General features: G+C 48.9%; 1 long non-coding RNA gene across 2 annotated transcripts in view; it reads right to left on the reverse strand.

The window, feature by feature from the left end:
• LOC148500954 (uncharacterized) overlaps positions 1-442 on the reverse strand; it is a 71,013-nt gene extending 70,571 nt beyond the window's left edge. Inside the window, exon 1 of one of the 2 annotated variants that reach the window (XR_015870095.1) lies at positions 361-442. This is a non-coding gene — a long non-coding RNA (uncharacterized LOC148500954). The remainder of the gene's footprint in view (positions 1-360) is intronic. The other variant, XR_015870096.1, reaches the window with a different exon arrangement.
• Between the last annotated feature and the right edge of the window lie 11,140 nt (positions 443-11,582).

Below are 11,582 nucleotides of genomic sequence, written 5' to 3' on the forward strand. Positions count from 1 at the left end.
AAAGTCCGGCAGGCGAAACTTTATCATGTACGCGAAACTAATTGAATACCGCCCTATATATTAATACAGATCTATTTCAGTTTGCTTGCATAAAGCAACAAAGCATAGGAACTGCAATGGGGTTTGTTACTACACGTACAGTTAAATAAAAGTCTAGGTGCGTTTATATTTTAGGTACTAGGTAAGCCCTCCCCCCCCTCCACCCCCGCCAAGTGGCAGAATCACTGGTGGCCCTATGTCGGAGACCCCACCAGTACCCGAATAATTCACATCTGGGCACGACACCCTTGAGAAATGTAAATAATAACTCAAGTGAGTACTAATAAATGTAACAAAACATAAAAATTCCATTGTACTGACTGTGGATGAACGGCCTGATGGATCTGCAGGGATCTTCGCCCGCTGTAACAGTTAGGAGCTGCCATACTTTCACCTGTTATTGCTCGTCCTGTTTGAAACAAAAAGTTCAGGGAGGAGGGGCGCTGACAGCTGTTTGGGGATTGGCTAACCGGTGTACCAACAATATGTACCATTCTGTTTATAGCAATCAATTCATTGCACTCCACCAAAACTGGAAAATGGAGATTTCTGTGGCGTTCTTCTTTCACATAAAGACAGATCCCAAGCCGCATTATCTGATCATTGCTCTATTTACACTTGGAAAGGAGCGGGGATTCATTCCCCAAATAACATGTCTTTATATAGAAAAGAGAAGTAACAGATTAAGAGCCGCTCGCAAAAAGCGAGCGCTCGCTCGGAATGAGGGTCGGCCGCTTTTGCTTTGAAAGGCGGCCTCCTGGCTGCTCGTTAAGCTGTGGGTTACCACCCACAGCTTTAGCGAGTGACCAGGTGATGGTGGCGATGGTCGAGATCATCGCGACCATCGGGGCTTGCGACGAGACCCTTGGGGTAGGGTCTCGTCTGCCGCAAGCCCCAGGTAGCATCCTGCTCTAACAGAGCAGGAAGCTACCTACTGACCTCACTGCCTCCGTTTGTCCGGCCACCACCCTCACCCCGCCTACAAAACAGGGCAAGCTGTCGATCAACATCGACAGCCAGCCCGTTTGTAGCGAGCCCCGGAGCGAGTGAATTTGTCACTCGCCCCGGGGCTTGCGCACGCGCAGTGCGAGCGCTGCGCATGCACAGGCCCTCACCATCGACCTACTTGCGAGTGCATAGCGTGGTCTGAATGAGGGCCTAAGATCACCACATTCTCAAATATAATACTAAGGGCCTAATTTACTACGGATCGCAATGCTGCGTACTCACTCAGTTCAACCGCGATAGCAAGCGAAACCACTGCGATCGCAATGCAATCTCAGCACCACATAAGGACGCCCACTTTACCATACGCACATCCGTAATGCTTAGCAGAATAGCGAAACATCACTTCCTGTCAATCACCTCTGTGATGGGTCCGCGAAGTAACTGCGATCGCAGATCCGATTGCAGTGCCCGGTTCGCGCACGGCACTGCGATGCATACGCATGCTCAGTGCGTAACAATCGCCCAATTGCGTGCGTATTAGCAACTGCGTTCCTTGCTGAATCAGGCCCTATATTTTAACACACGCCACAACCGTTAAAGGCGCAGTACAGCACCGCAAATACAACATAAGGAATACAATTGTAAAGTCGAGGTGATAAATGACTATAGCGCACAAAGCCCCCTGCAAAGGCAGAAGGTAGCATGAAATGAACGCAAAGGTCACATTGCGGAGGTTACAATGTGGAACTTACACCTTCCACGCGTCTATCAGCAAACAGAATTGTACTTATTGCTGCATAAAATTAAATACTCTGCATTCCTGAGTCAGGTATCTGGTGGGCATCTCCCACTATTACCAGCCTTACATGGCGCAAAGAAGCCTGCCACTACCAGTCACATATGCATTCACCATCCCGGCGACCTGGATGCCGATGCTCTTATTACCGGTGCCGAAATCCTGACGCCGGTCAGAAGCCCGTCGCCGGCATCCCGACCACCGGGATACCGAAGGTAAGTATCGGGGTGATAGGTGTAGGATTAGGCACTAGAGGTAGAGTTAGGGGGGAGGGTCAGAGTTAGGCACTAAGGGGGAAGGGTTAGGCACTAAGGGGGAGGTTAGGGTTTGGCACTAAATGGGGAGGTTAGGGTTAGGCACTTAGGGGAGGTGAGGGATAGGCACTTAGGGGAGGTGAGGGTTAGGCACTTAGGGGGGGTTAGGGTTAGGCATTAAGGGGGGAGGGTTAGAGTTAGGAACTAAGGGAGGGGGGAGGGTTAGAGTTAGGTACTAAGGGAGGGGGGAGGTTTAGAGTTAGGCACTAAGGGGGGAGGGTTAGAGTTAGGCACTAAGGGGGGAGGGTTAGAGTTACCCACTAAGGGGGGAGGGTTAGAGTTAGGCACTAAGGGGGAGGGTTAGGGTTAGGCACTAAGGGGGGGAGGGTTACAGTTAGGCACTAAGGGAGGGGGGAGGGTTAGAGTTAGGAACTAAGGGAGGGGGGAGGGATAGAGTTTGCACTAAGAGGGGAGGGTTAGAGTTAGGCACTAAGGGGGGAGGGTTAGAGTTAGGCACTAAGGGGGGAGGGTTAGAGTTAGGCACTAAGGGGGATGGTTAGGCACTAAGGGGGGAGGGTTGGGGTTAGGCACTAAGGGGGAGTGTTAGGCACTAAGGAGGGAGGGTTAGAGTTAGGCACTAAGGGAGGGGGGAGGGTTAGAGTTAGGAACTAAGGGAGGGGGGAGGGTTAGAGTTAGGCACTAAGGGGGGAGGGTTAGAGTTAGGCACTAAGGGGGAGGGTTAGGGTTAGGCACTAAGGGGGAGTGTTAGGCACTAAGGAGGGAGGGTTAGGGTTAGGCACTAAGGAGGGAAGGTTAGGGTTAGGCACTAAGGGGGGAGGTTTAGAGTTAGGCACTAAGGGGGGAGGGTTAGAGTTAGGCACTAAGGGGGAGGGTTAGAGTTACCCACTAAGGGGGGAGGGTTAGAGTTAGGCACTAAGGGGGAGGGTTAGGCACTAAGGGGGGGAGGGTTACAGTTAGGCACTAAGGGAGGGGGGAGGGTTAGAGTTAGGAACTAAGGGAGGGGGGAGGGTTAGAGTTAGGCACTAAGAGGGGAGGGTTAGAGTTAGGCACTAAGGGGGGAGGGTTAGAGTTAGGCACTAAGGGGGGAGGGTTAGAGTTAGGCACTAAGGGGGAGGGTTAGGCACTAAGGGGGGAGGGTTAGGCACTAATGGGGAGGGTTAGGGTTAGGCACTAAGGGGGGAGGGTTAGGCACTAAGGGGGAGGGTTAGGGTTAGGCCCTAATGGGGAGGGTTAGAGTTAGGCACTAAGGGGGAGGGTTAGAGTTAGGCACTAAGGGGGAGGGTTAGAGTTAGGCACTAAGAGGGGAGGTTAGGGTTAGGCACTAAGGGGGGATGGTTAGGCACTAAGGGGGGAGGGTTAGGCACTAAGGGGGGGGTTAGGGTTAGGCACTAAGGAGGAGGGTTAGGGTTAGGCACTAAGGGGGGATGGTTAGGCACTAAGGGGGGAGGGTTAGGCACTAAGGGGGGGTTAGGGTTAGGCACTAAGGAGGGAGGATTAGGGTTAGGCACTAAGGGGAGGGTTAGGGTTAGGCACTAAGGGGGGAGGGTTAGAGTTAGGCACTAAGGGGGGAGGGTTAGGGATAGGCACTAAAGGGGGAGGGTTAGGGTTTGGCACTAAGGGGGAGGGTTAGGGTTAGGCACTAAGGGGGAGGGTTAGAGTTAGGCACTAAGGGGGAGGGTTAGGGTTAGGCACTAAGGGGGAGGGTTAGAGTTAGGCACTAGGGGAGGGTCAGAGTTAGGCACTAAGGGGGGAGGGTTAGAGTTAGGCACTAAGGGGGGAGGGTTAGGGTTAGGCACTAAGGGGGGAGGGTTAGAGTTAGGCACTAAGGGAGGAGGTTAGGGTTAGGCACTAAGGGGGAGGGTTAGGCACTAAGGGGGGAGGGTTAGGCTTAGGCACTAAAGGGGGAGGGTTAGGCACTAGGGGGGAGGGTTAGGCACTAAGGGGGGAGGGTTAGCGTAAGGCACTAAGGGGGAAGAGTTAGGGTTAGGCACTAAAGGGGAAGGGTTAGGCACTAGGGGGGTGGGTTAGGCACTAAGGGGGGAGGGTTAGCGTTAGGCACTAAGGGGGAGGGTTAGGGTTAGGCACTAAAGGGGAGGGTTAGGCATTAAGGGAGGAGGGTTAGGGTTAGGCACTAAGGGGGGAGGGTTAGGCACTAAGGGGGGAGGGTTAGGGTTAGGCACTAAGGGGGGGTTAGGGTTAAGCACTAAGAAGGGAGGGTTAGGGTTAGACACTAGGGGGGAGGGTTAGCGTCAGGCACTAAGGGGGGACGGTTAGCGTTCGGCACTAAGGGGAGGGTTAGGGTTAGGCACTAATGGGGGACGGTTAGGCATTAAGGGGGGAGGGTTAGGCACTAAGGGGGGAGGGTTAGGCATTAAGGGGGAGGGTTAGGGTTAGGCACTAAGGGGGAGGGTTAGGCACTAAGGGGGGAGGGTTAGGGTTAGGCACTAAGGGGGGAGGGTTAGGCACTAAGGGAGTGGGGAGGGTTAGGATTAGGCACTAAGGGGGGAGGGTTAGGCACTAAGGGGGGGAGAGTTAGGCACTAAGGGAGGGGGAAGGGTTAGGGTTAGGCATTAAGGGGGGAGGGTTAGGGCTTGGCACTAAGGGGGGGAGGGTCAGGCACTAAGGGAGGGGGGAGGTTTAAGGTTAGGCACTAAGGGGGAGGGTTAGAGTTAGGCACTAAGGGGGGGGATTAGGTTTAGGCACTAAGGGAGGGGGAGGGTTAGGGTTAGGCACCGGGGAGGGGGGTTAAGAGAGGGTTAGCATACTGACCAACAAGTGTCGGTATGTTAACCCTTTCGGGATGCCGGCGTCGAGATTCTAACCGCTGTGATCTTGAGCGCCGGCCTCTTATACCGATATACCAGACATACACGGATTTTATTGCACGTGGACTCACAATTCATACAAACAGGATTTCTCCTCTGTAAATTAATAACTGACAAATGTGTGCAAGGGATGTAAATGTTGAATTAGCTTCAGATAGTGATTCTGAGCTGGATGGCCATGGTGGGGTTATCCATCGATGGTCATCACTGATGTTACCGTCGGTGGTTAACATTGATGGTGTGTAACCATCAGCACGAAACCATGAATGGTTTCGCCCAGCAATGGTTAGTCCTGCTCTAGTAATCCCTGAGGAGTGGGCTAATCAAATTTGGGGGTGGGGCTTCACAGGCCATGCCAGCTGGTAGAGGTATGATCTGTGTCCCAGCACCAAGGGAAAAAAAAAAAAAAACATTGTCTGGGCTCTGAGCCTTTGATGGCAGAGAACCATTGGATCCCCACCATTAAAGGCAAACAGCATCAGCCAGCGGTGGTAACCATCGATGGTTGGTAATCATCGATGGTCGATGGCCATCCCTACTCTGCACAAACGGATGAATCCTGCAATTCTACGCTTCCGGTGCATGCGGAAAAAAATGCAAACGTGGTCTGCGCATGAATCTATAGCAGCTCTGAGTTGCATCTTAAGATGATGGAGATTAACGCAAAAAAAGGCATTTCTGGGCGGTGACTATACGGACAGTTGGACACATGGCATGTAGCCCGACCTGTGTGCTCATTTCAGGCATCAGATGCAGCTGGTACGCCTGTTTCAGATGGATCTATTGTACTCAGCATGTGGTAGGTACAAGTGATAACGGCTGTCACTGGAAAAAAGTAGAGATGTCCGGGTTCGGTTTTATTCGGTTCTTAACGCCAAATTATCGCAAGTTCGGATTTCTCTTATTGGCTATCCAAAACACATGACAGCCGGATAGCCAATGTGATGCCGTTTTTGAGATCCGAACATATCCGAGTAATTCCGAACCGTACATCTCTAGAATAAAGTGGATGGAGCATCTTGGATGCATGCAGGCGCACTCATAATCGCATAGATGGGTGGGTACTGGCATAAGCATGAGGTCGTAAGTAGGCTGCAAAAACAGAAAATCAGCTAGCAAAGCACACCGCAGAGCTTACAATCATTATCGCTAACTGGTTTTTGTAGAATCGTTTTTTGTTTTTTTTACATTGACACCACCTAATATAAATATTTGCTTAATTAATTAAATATTGATCTGAAATATATATATATATAAATATATACACAATTGGAAAGTTTAAACTTTTGACTTGTGACTGTGTCGGCTTTGAGAATCGTGGAGGGAGAATCAGCTCTTTATCGCCATCTACTGTTCACATAGTAGATTAAAAAAAAAAAAAGATTTTCCATGAGGTGAGAATTTGTTGCAGTTCCCCAAAATAAAACCGGTACAGCAGTGGTTCTCAAACTCGGTCCTCAGGACCCCGCACAGTTCACGTTTCCCAGGTCACCTAGCAGTTGCACAGAGGCATTCAATACTCACTGACACATTTTAAAAGATCCATAGGTGGAGCTAAGGGAATCTGGAAAACATGCACTATTTGGGGTCCTGATGACAGTGCGAGAAGGTGGGTGGTGAAGAAAACTGACGGAATCATGTAACGCCAAATGCCTTTAATAGCTCGCCATGGCGTTAGCTAAACAGAATATAAACCAAAGATGGCAACCAACTAACTTATGTTGTAGCAAATACAAAAGCAGGACGGTAACATCCAGCGCTCTAGGCTTGATCAGAATATCAATTTACACTTTACGACTGTCCTGTTATGGAGAGCCCAGCCCCTGCGGGAATGTGGGCAGGACACAGCATTGAGCAAGGGCCATGCGCTCTTGTCATAATGTAAGGGTGCATTGTGGGGAGGGGAATGGGGTTTGGGAACCTTAGAAGCACTAGGCTCGGCCCTGTGTGGGTCATTATTGTATAACGATGCCCCTGTAGTGGTACAGGGGGGAGATATATCAAGGCTTGGAGAGAGTCACATACAGTACCAAAGCGTCTGGGGTCTAATGCCTATGCCGTGTTTCGTACCAGGGATCAGCAACAACTGTTGCACTAAAGGCTCAATAACGCTTAAAGGGAAAACTGGCAACTAGGAGGCTGCAGGGCCGTGAAAGGCTGCAGGGCACCAGTGAAACTACTGTTCCAGAAGCTCTTCCCTCTACAGTCATCTCTGCACTTATCAAATTAAACCTTCAACACTTATTAAGAGTGGTCAGGGGTATGTTTGAGATGCCCCCCACGGGCACGGAGAGGGGTAGGAGTTGGTAATGATTACCCGGGTCCGCCCCCACCCCCCACCCACAAAAAGGCTGCTGCCACAGAACACAGTGGCAGTCTCCTCTGCCTGCACCAGATAGGAAGGGGGACAGCGATGGCACTGATCGTGCCCCCTCACCTGGATCTGCCCCTGGCTAATGGGCAGAAAGGCGCCTCCCTGCGGAGCGCCTCCTTACATTAGGCCACGCTCCTTGTCATTGCCCGGGCCCGGTCAGGCTCTCTGCAGCCCCCCTCCTAATTTATTTCCCACTTTACTTTTAACCTCTCCTTTTCCCAGTTTTTATCTGTACGTTTTGCATCCTCTGTTTCCTTTTCACTGACTCCCAACGGCAGCGGTGAATGTGACTGAGCCTTTTATTATTGCATATTATATTTTTTTATTTCACGGAGCGAAACGTGATACCTCATTAGGCAGAACAGATCCAATGTAGGTGAAGTCTGGGGTGAGCAAAAAAAAAAACATTAGGGGGAATTCCGCATAGATCATTTACGCCCAAATTACACCCAGGAAGCACGCAAAATTCCCCATCCACATTCACTCCTCTTTAGCCTAAGTTATTAATAAATCACCTCCCTGCCGATTAATAAACAAGCATTAATCCCCGGCATCACTAGATCTAGGCTTCTGTCGAGGTCTCCTTAATTTTTAAGAACCACCCAAATACACGTTATTTCCACAGACTCACCTGGATCATCCAATTGTTCTAAATTCTATTCTACAGGCCAAAAAAGAAAAAGAAAAAAGATTCTTGTAATAAATTTGTGTCTCTGAAGGCAATTTGGCTTCTTTGTATGTCAGCCTTCCTTCCTAATGATTCAATCTTCCCCATGTATATTTTAAGAGAACTAATTAACCTTGTGAGATTTGCTGTGAAAATTAAAGTGGTTTTCATCTGAATGAAGATGTATGTCTGAGGTTCATTCCCTAACATATGGCTTCCGAAAAAAAGAAAAGGAATTGAAATAACATGTATTTTCTTGGCAGAGGGGAGGACAGAGGTGAAGGTTGGCGTGAGATGGATGACAAGTCATTGGTGCCCAGGTACACTGGCATCTAAAGGCCTGGCTGGAACATAACGGCCCCTCCAGCAGCCTAACCCTCCCCTCCTGTAGCCTAACTCTAATCTCCCCTCCTGCACGCTAACCCTAACCCTCCTAGTGCCTAACCCTCCCCTCCCGCACGCTAACCCTCCTAGTGCCTAACCCTCCCCTCCTGCACGCTAACCCTAACCTCGCCTCCTGCATGCTAACCCTCCTAGTGCCTAACCCTCCCCTCCTGCACGCTAACCCTCCTAGTGCCTAACCCTCCCCTCCTGCACGCTAACCCTAACCATCCTAGTGCCTAACCCTGCCCTCCTGAAGCCTAACTCTAACCTCCCCTCCTGCACGCTAACCCTCCTAGTGCCTAACCCTCCCCTCCTGCATTCTAACCCTCCTAGTGCCTAACCCTCCCCTCCTGCACGCTAACCCTAACCCTCCTAGTGCCTAACCCTCCCCTCCTGCACGCTAACCCTAACCTCCCCTCCTGCACGCTAACCCTAACCCTCCTAGTGCCTAACCCTCCCCTCCCGCATGCTAACCCTCCTAGTGCCTACCCCTCCTCTCCTGCACGCTAACCCTAACCCTCCTAGTGCCTAACCCTCCCCTCCTGCACGCTAACCCTAACCCTCCTAGTGCCTAACCCTCCATTCCTGCACACTAACCCTCACCCTCCTAGTGCCTAACCCTCCCCTCCTGCACGCTAACCCTAACCTCCCCTCCTGCACGCTAACCCTAACTCTCCTAGTGCCTAACCCTCCCCTCCTGCACGCTAACCCTAACCCTCCTAGTGCCTAACCCTCCATTCCTGCACACTAACCCTAACCCTCCTAGTGCCTAACCCTCCCCTCCTGCACACTAACCCTAACCCTCCTAGTGCCGAACCCTCCCCTCCTGCACACTAACCCTAACCCTCCTAGTGCCTAACCCTCCCCTCCTGCACACTAACCCTAACCCTCCTAGTGCCTAACCCTCCTCTACTGCAGCCTAACTCTAACCTCCCCTCCTGCACGCTAACCATAACCCTCTGCTCCCTGCAGAATGTTGACATTTCACATGTCTACATTCTGCAGATGTCGACATGTTCTCAGCCAGCAATTGAACAATGATGATATCATACCTGTCAACATTGTGCTGTCAACATTTTTGGTCATTCAAACACACGATGATTATAGTACGGAGCAAAATATTATATTACAGAATTGGAATGTTGGCGTAATCCCTAATTTGTAAAGGAATCTTGTGTAATAACATGAATCGGGGTGTATGATGGCGGTGGGTTGTTTTCCTCGTTCCATCGTACCTACTCTTGTACAGGTATAAACTTATTACATCCCTAATTACGTCATATAGGTTCACTGGACGCTGTCCCCCAGGAAACATACAAGTAGAATTTCAGACTTGGTTTTAAATCATAATATAGTTTTATGTAGGAATGATAGGTCCACGCTAATTAATAGTCCAATTAGCACATTGAAGGCACTGCTAACTTCAAGTAAAGGAAATTAAAGATGAATATTTGGCATCAGCAAATAACAATCTTAGCTCTATGCATAAGTCATTATCTGTGGTTTAACCGTGAAGAAGAGGTAAAGCCGAACGGCACAACTCTACTGTTTAAATTAGACGATAATTGAGTACTCACGGCGCAGTTTACACTCAGAGCTGCTCCACCAGTTTAATGAGCAGTAATTTACACCTCCCATATGGAGGACTTGGGGGGATTTAAACATAATGGGCGATTTTGCTTTATTTAGTGCTGTGTTCTTGGGTGCAAGTTTTGATCGTAGCAGTCAGGACATTAAAACGATATATACAAATTACATATTAATTATGAAAGGCGTTTACGGGGTTAAGATCCAGGCCCCACCTACAATAGTTGCTTTTCGTTAGACAGATAGATTTATTTCCCTGGTGCTGGATCAATGGGTCTAGGTAATATATTGTGATTCAACCCACACTATACAAACTCTAGTGTGATTGCAGGCTCTGATCATGGATATTGAGATTGAAAGAGACTGCAGATCGGATCATTTACTCACTAAATAATGAGAAATCAATATTTATTAAAGATCAATCAGATGGTGTAGAATACAAAACATTTATTAATTCGGATAGAAGAAAAATGCAAATACCTGGGGTGTACAATACTTTATTCCCAGGCATACACATGGGTCAAGGTTTGAAACAAATATTGTTATAGGTTAAGGAGTGTAAGTCATATGTATAGAAACCCTGTTCATTTAAACCTCAAAACTTTTTACAAAAAGATGCTACTGAACCAATACTATTTATTTGTATATATATATATATTTTATTATTTTTTATTTATTTATTTATTTTTTTTGTGATAGAAGCACTGGTAAAGTGGTCAATGGCAGGTACGTTTGTCCTAGGTTTTTGGCCTATGTGTTCTAAAACCCCCCAGGAGAAGTCTGTTTTGTAAGCAGACCAGAGTATCGGCTTTTGGAAAAGCCGGTTTGGGTCCTGGGGATGTGGATGTGAGGAGAAGGAGGGCTCCATCCACAGGCCACTCCAGGTTTTGGGCCTTTCAGCCTGGTAACAGGCTCATTAGGGCTTTCAGATGGAAATGGCTGATATAAGCATGGTTTGTTTGTGGCTGAGTGTCTCACACCTGGGAGAGCAGGCAGACTAGCCTGTTCAGAGACACTTGGTGATAATCCTTGTAAGTACTGTGCATGTGTTTTGCTGATGGTGAGGGCAATAGGCCCTACCATTATTATAGAGAGGGAATCTGCTGTGTAGCTAGTGCCCAGCAGGGCTAGGACTTATGTTTATGTTTTGTTTATGTTTATATTCATTTGGCACAATAAAGACTGGTGCCGACCAGTTTGTACGAGAACCCCTGACTTGTATTCTGCTTCTACGGCTGCTGTATGTGTAAAGAGGGAGCCCATCTACCCCAGAAGAGGGACCCCTATCCCAACTGTGTCACTATATATATATATACACATATATATAAACGCACCCCCCAGCAAATTCATCTGGGGTCAATCTCTGTCAAAAGCAGGGATAAGCATAAAAAGAGCAAGTAAAGCCACTAATTATCATCACTATGTATCACAAAGCCGAATAACAGAAATGGAATAACAGCAGTATTTATACTTAAATATATCCACCAGTCTCTAGTTCACACCTCGGCAGCTGATTGCCATGGCATTGACTGAGACACCCGCTTTTAGTGCCCATGCACACTGTAATACCAATTGGTGTGTCCTTAAATGCCACCATCGGTCACATTATTGAAAGTTGCATCAGCTCCTATGGAAGGTGCAGTGCCTCTGTGTGACCACGCACGGCCACCTATGCCTGCGGCTGTTG

The sequence above is a fragment of the Taudactylus pleione genome, unplaced genomic scaffold (assembly GCF_031769625.1).
Source record: "Taudactylus pleione unplaced genomic scaffold, aTauple2 ptg000537l, whole genome shotgun sequence".
Taxonomy (NCBI): Eukaryota; Metazoa; Chordata; class Amphibia; order Anura; family Myobatrachidae; genus Taudactylus; species Taudactylus pleione.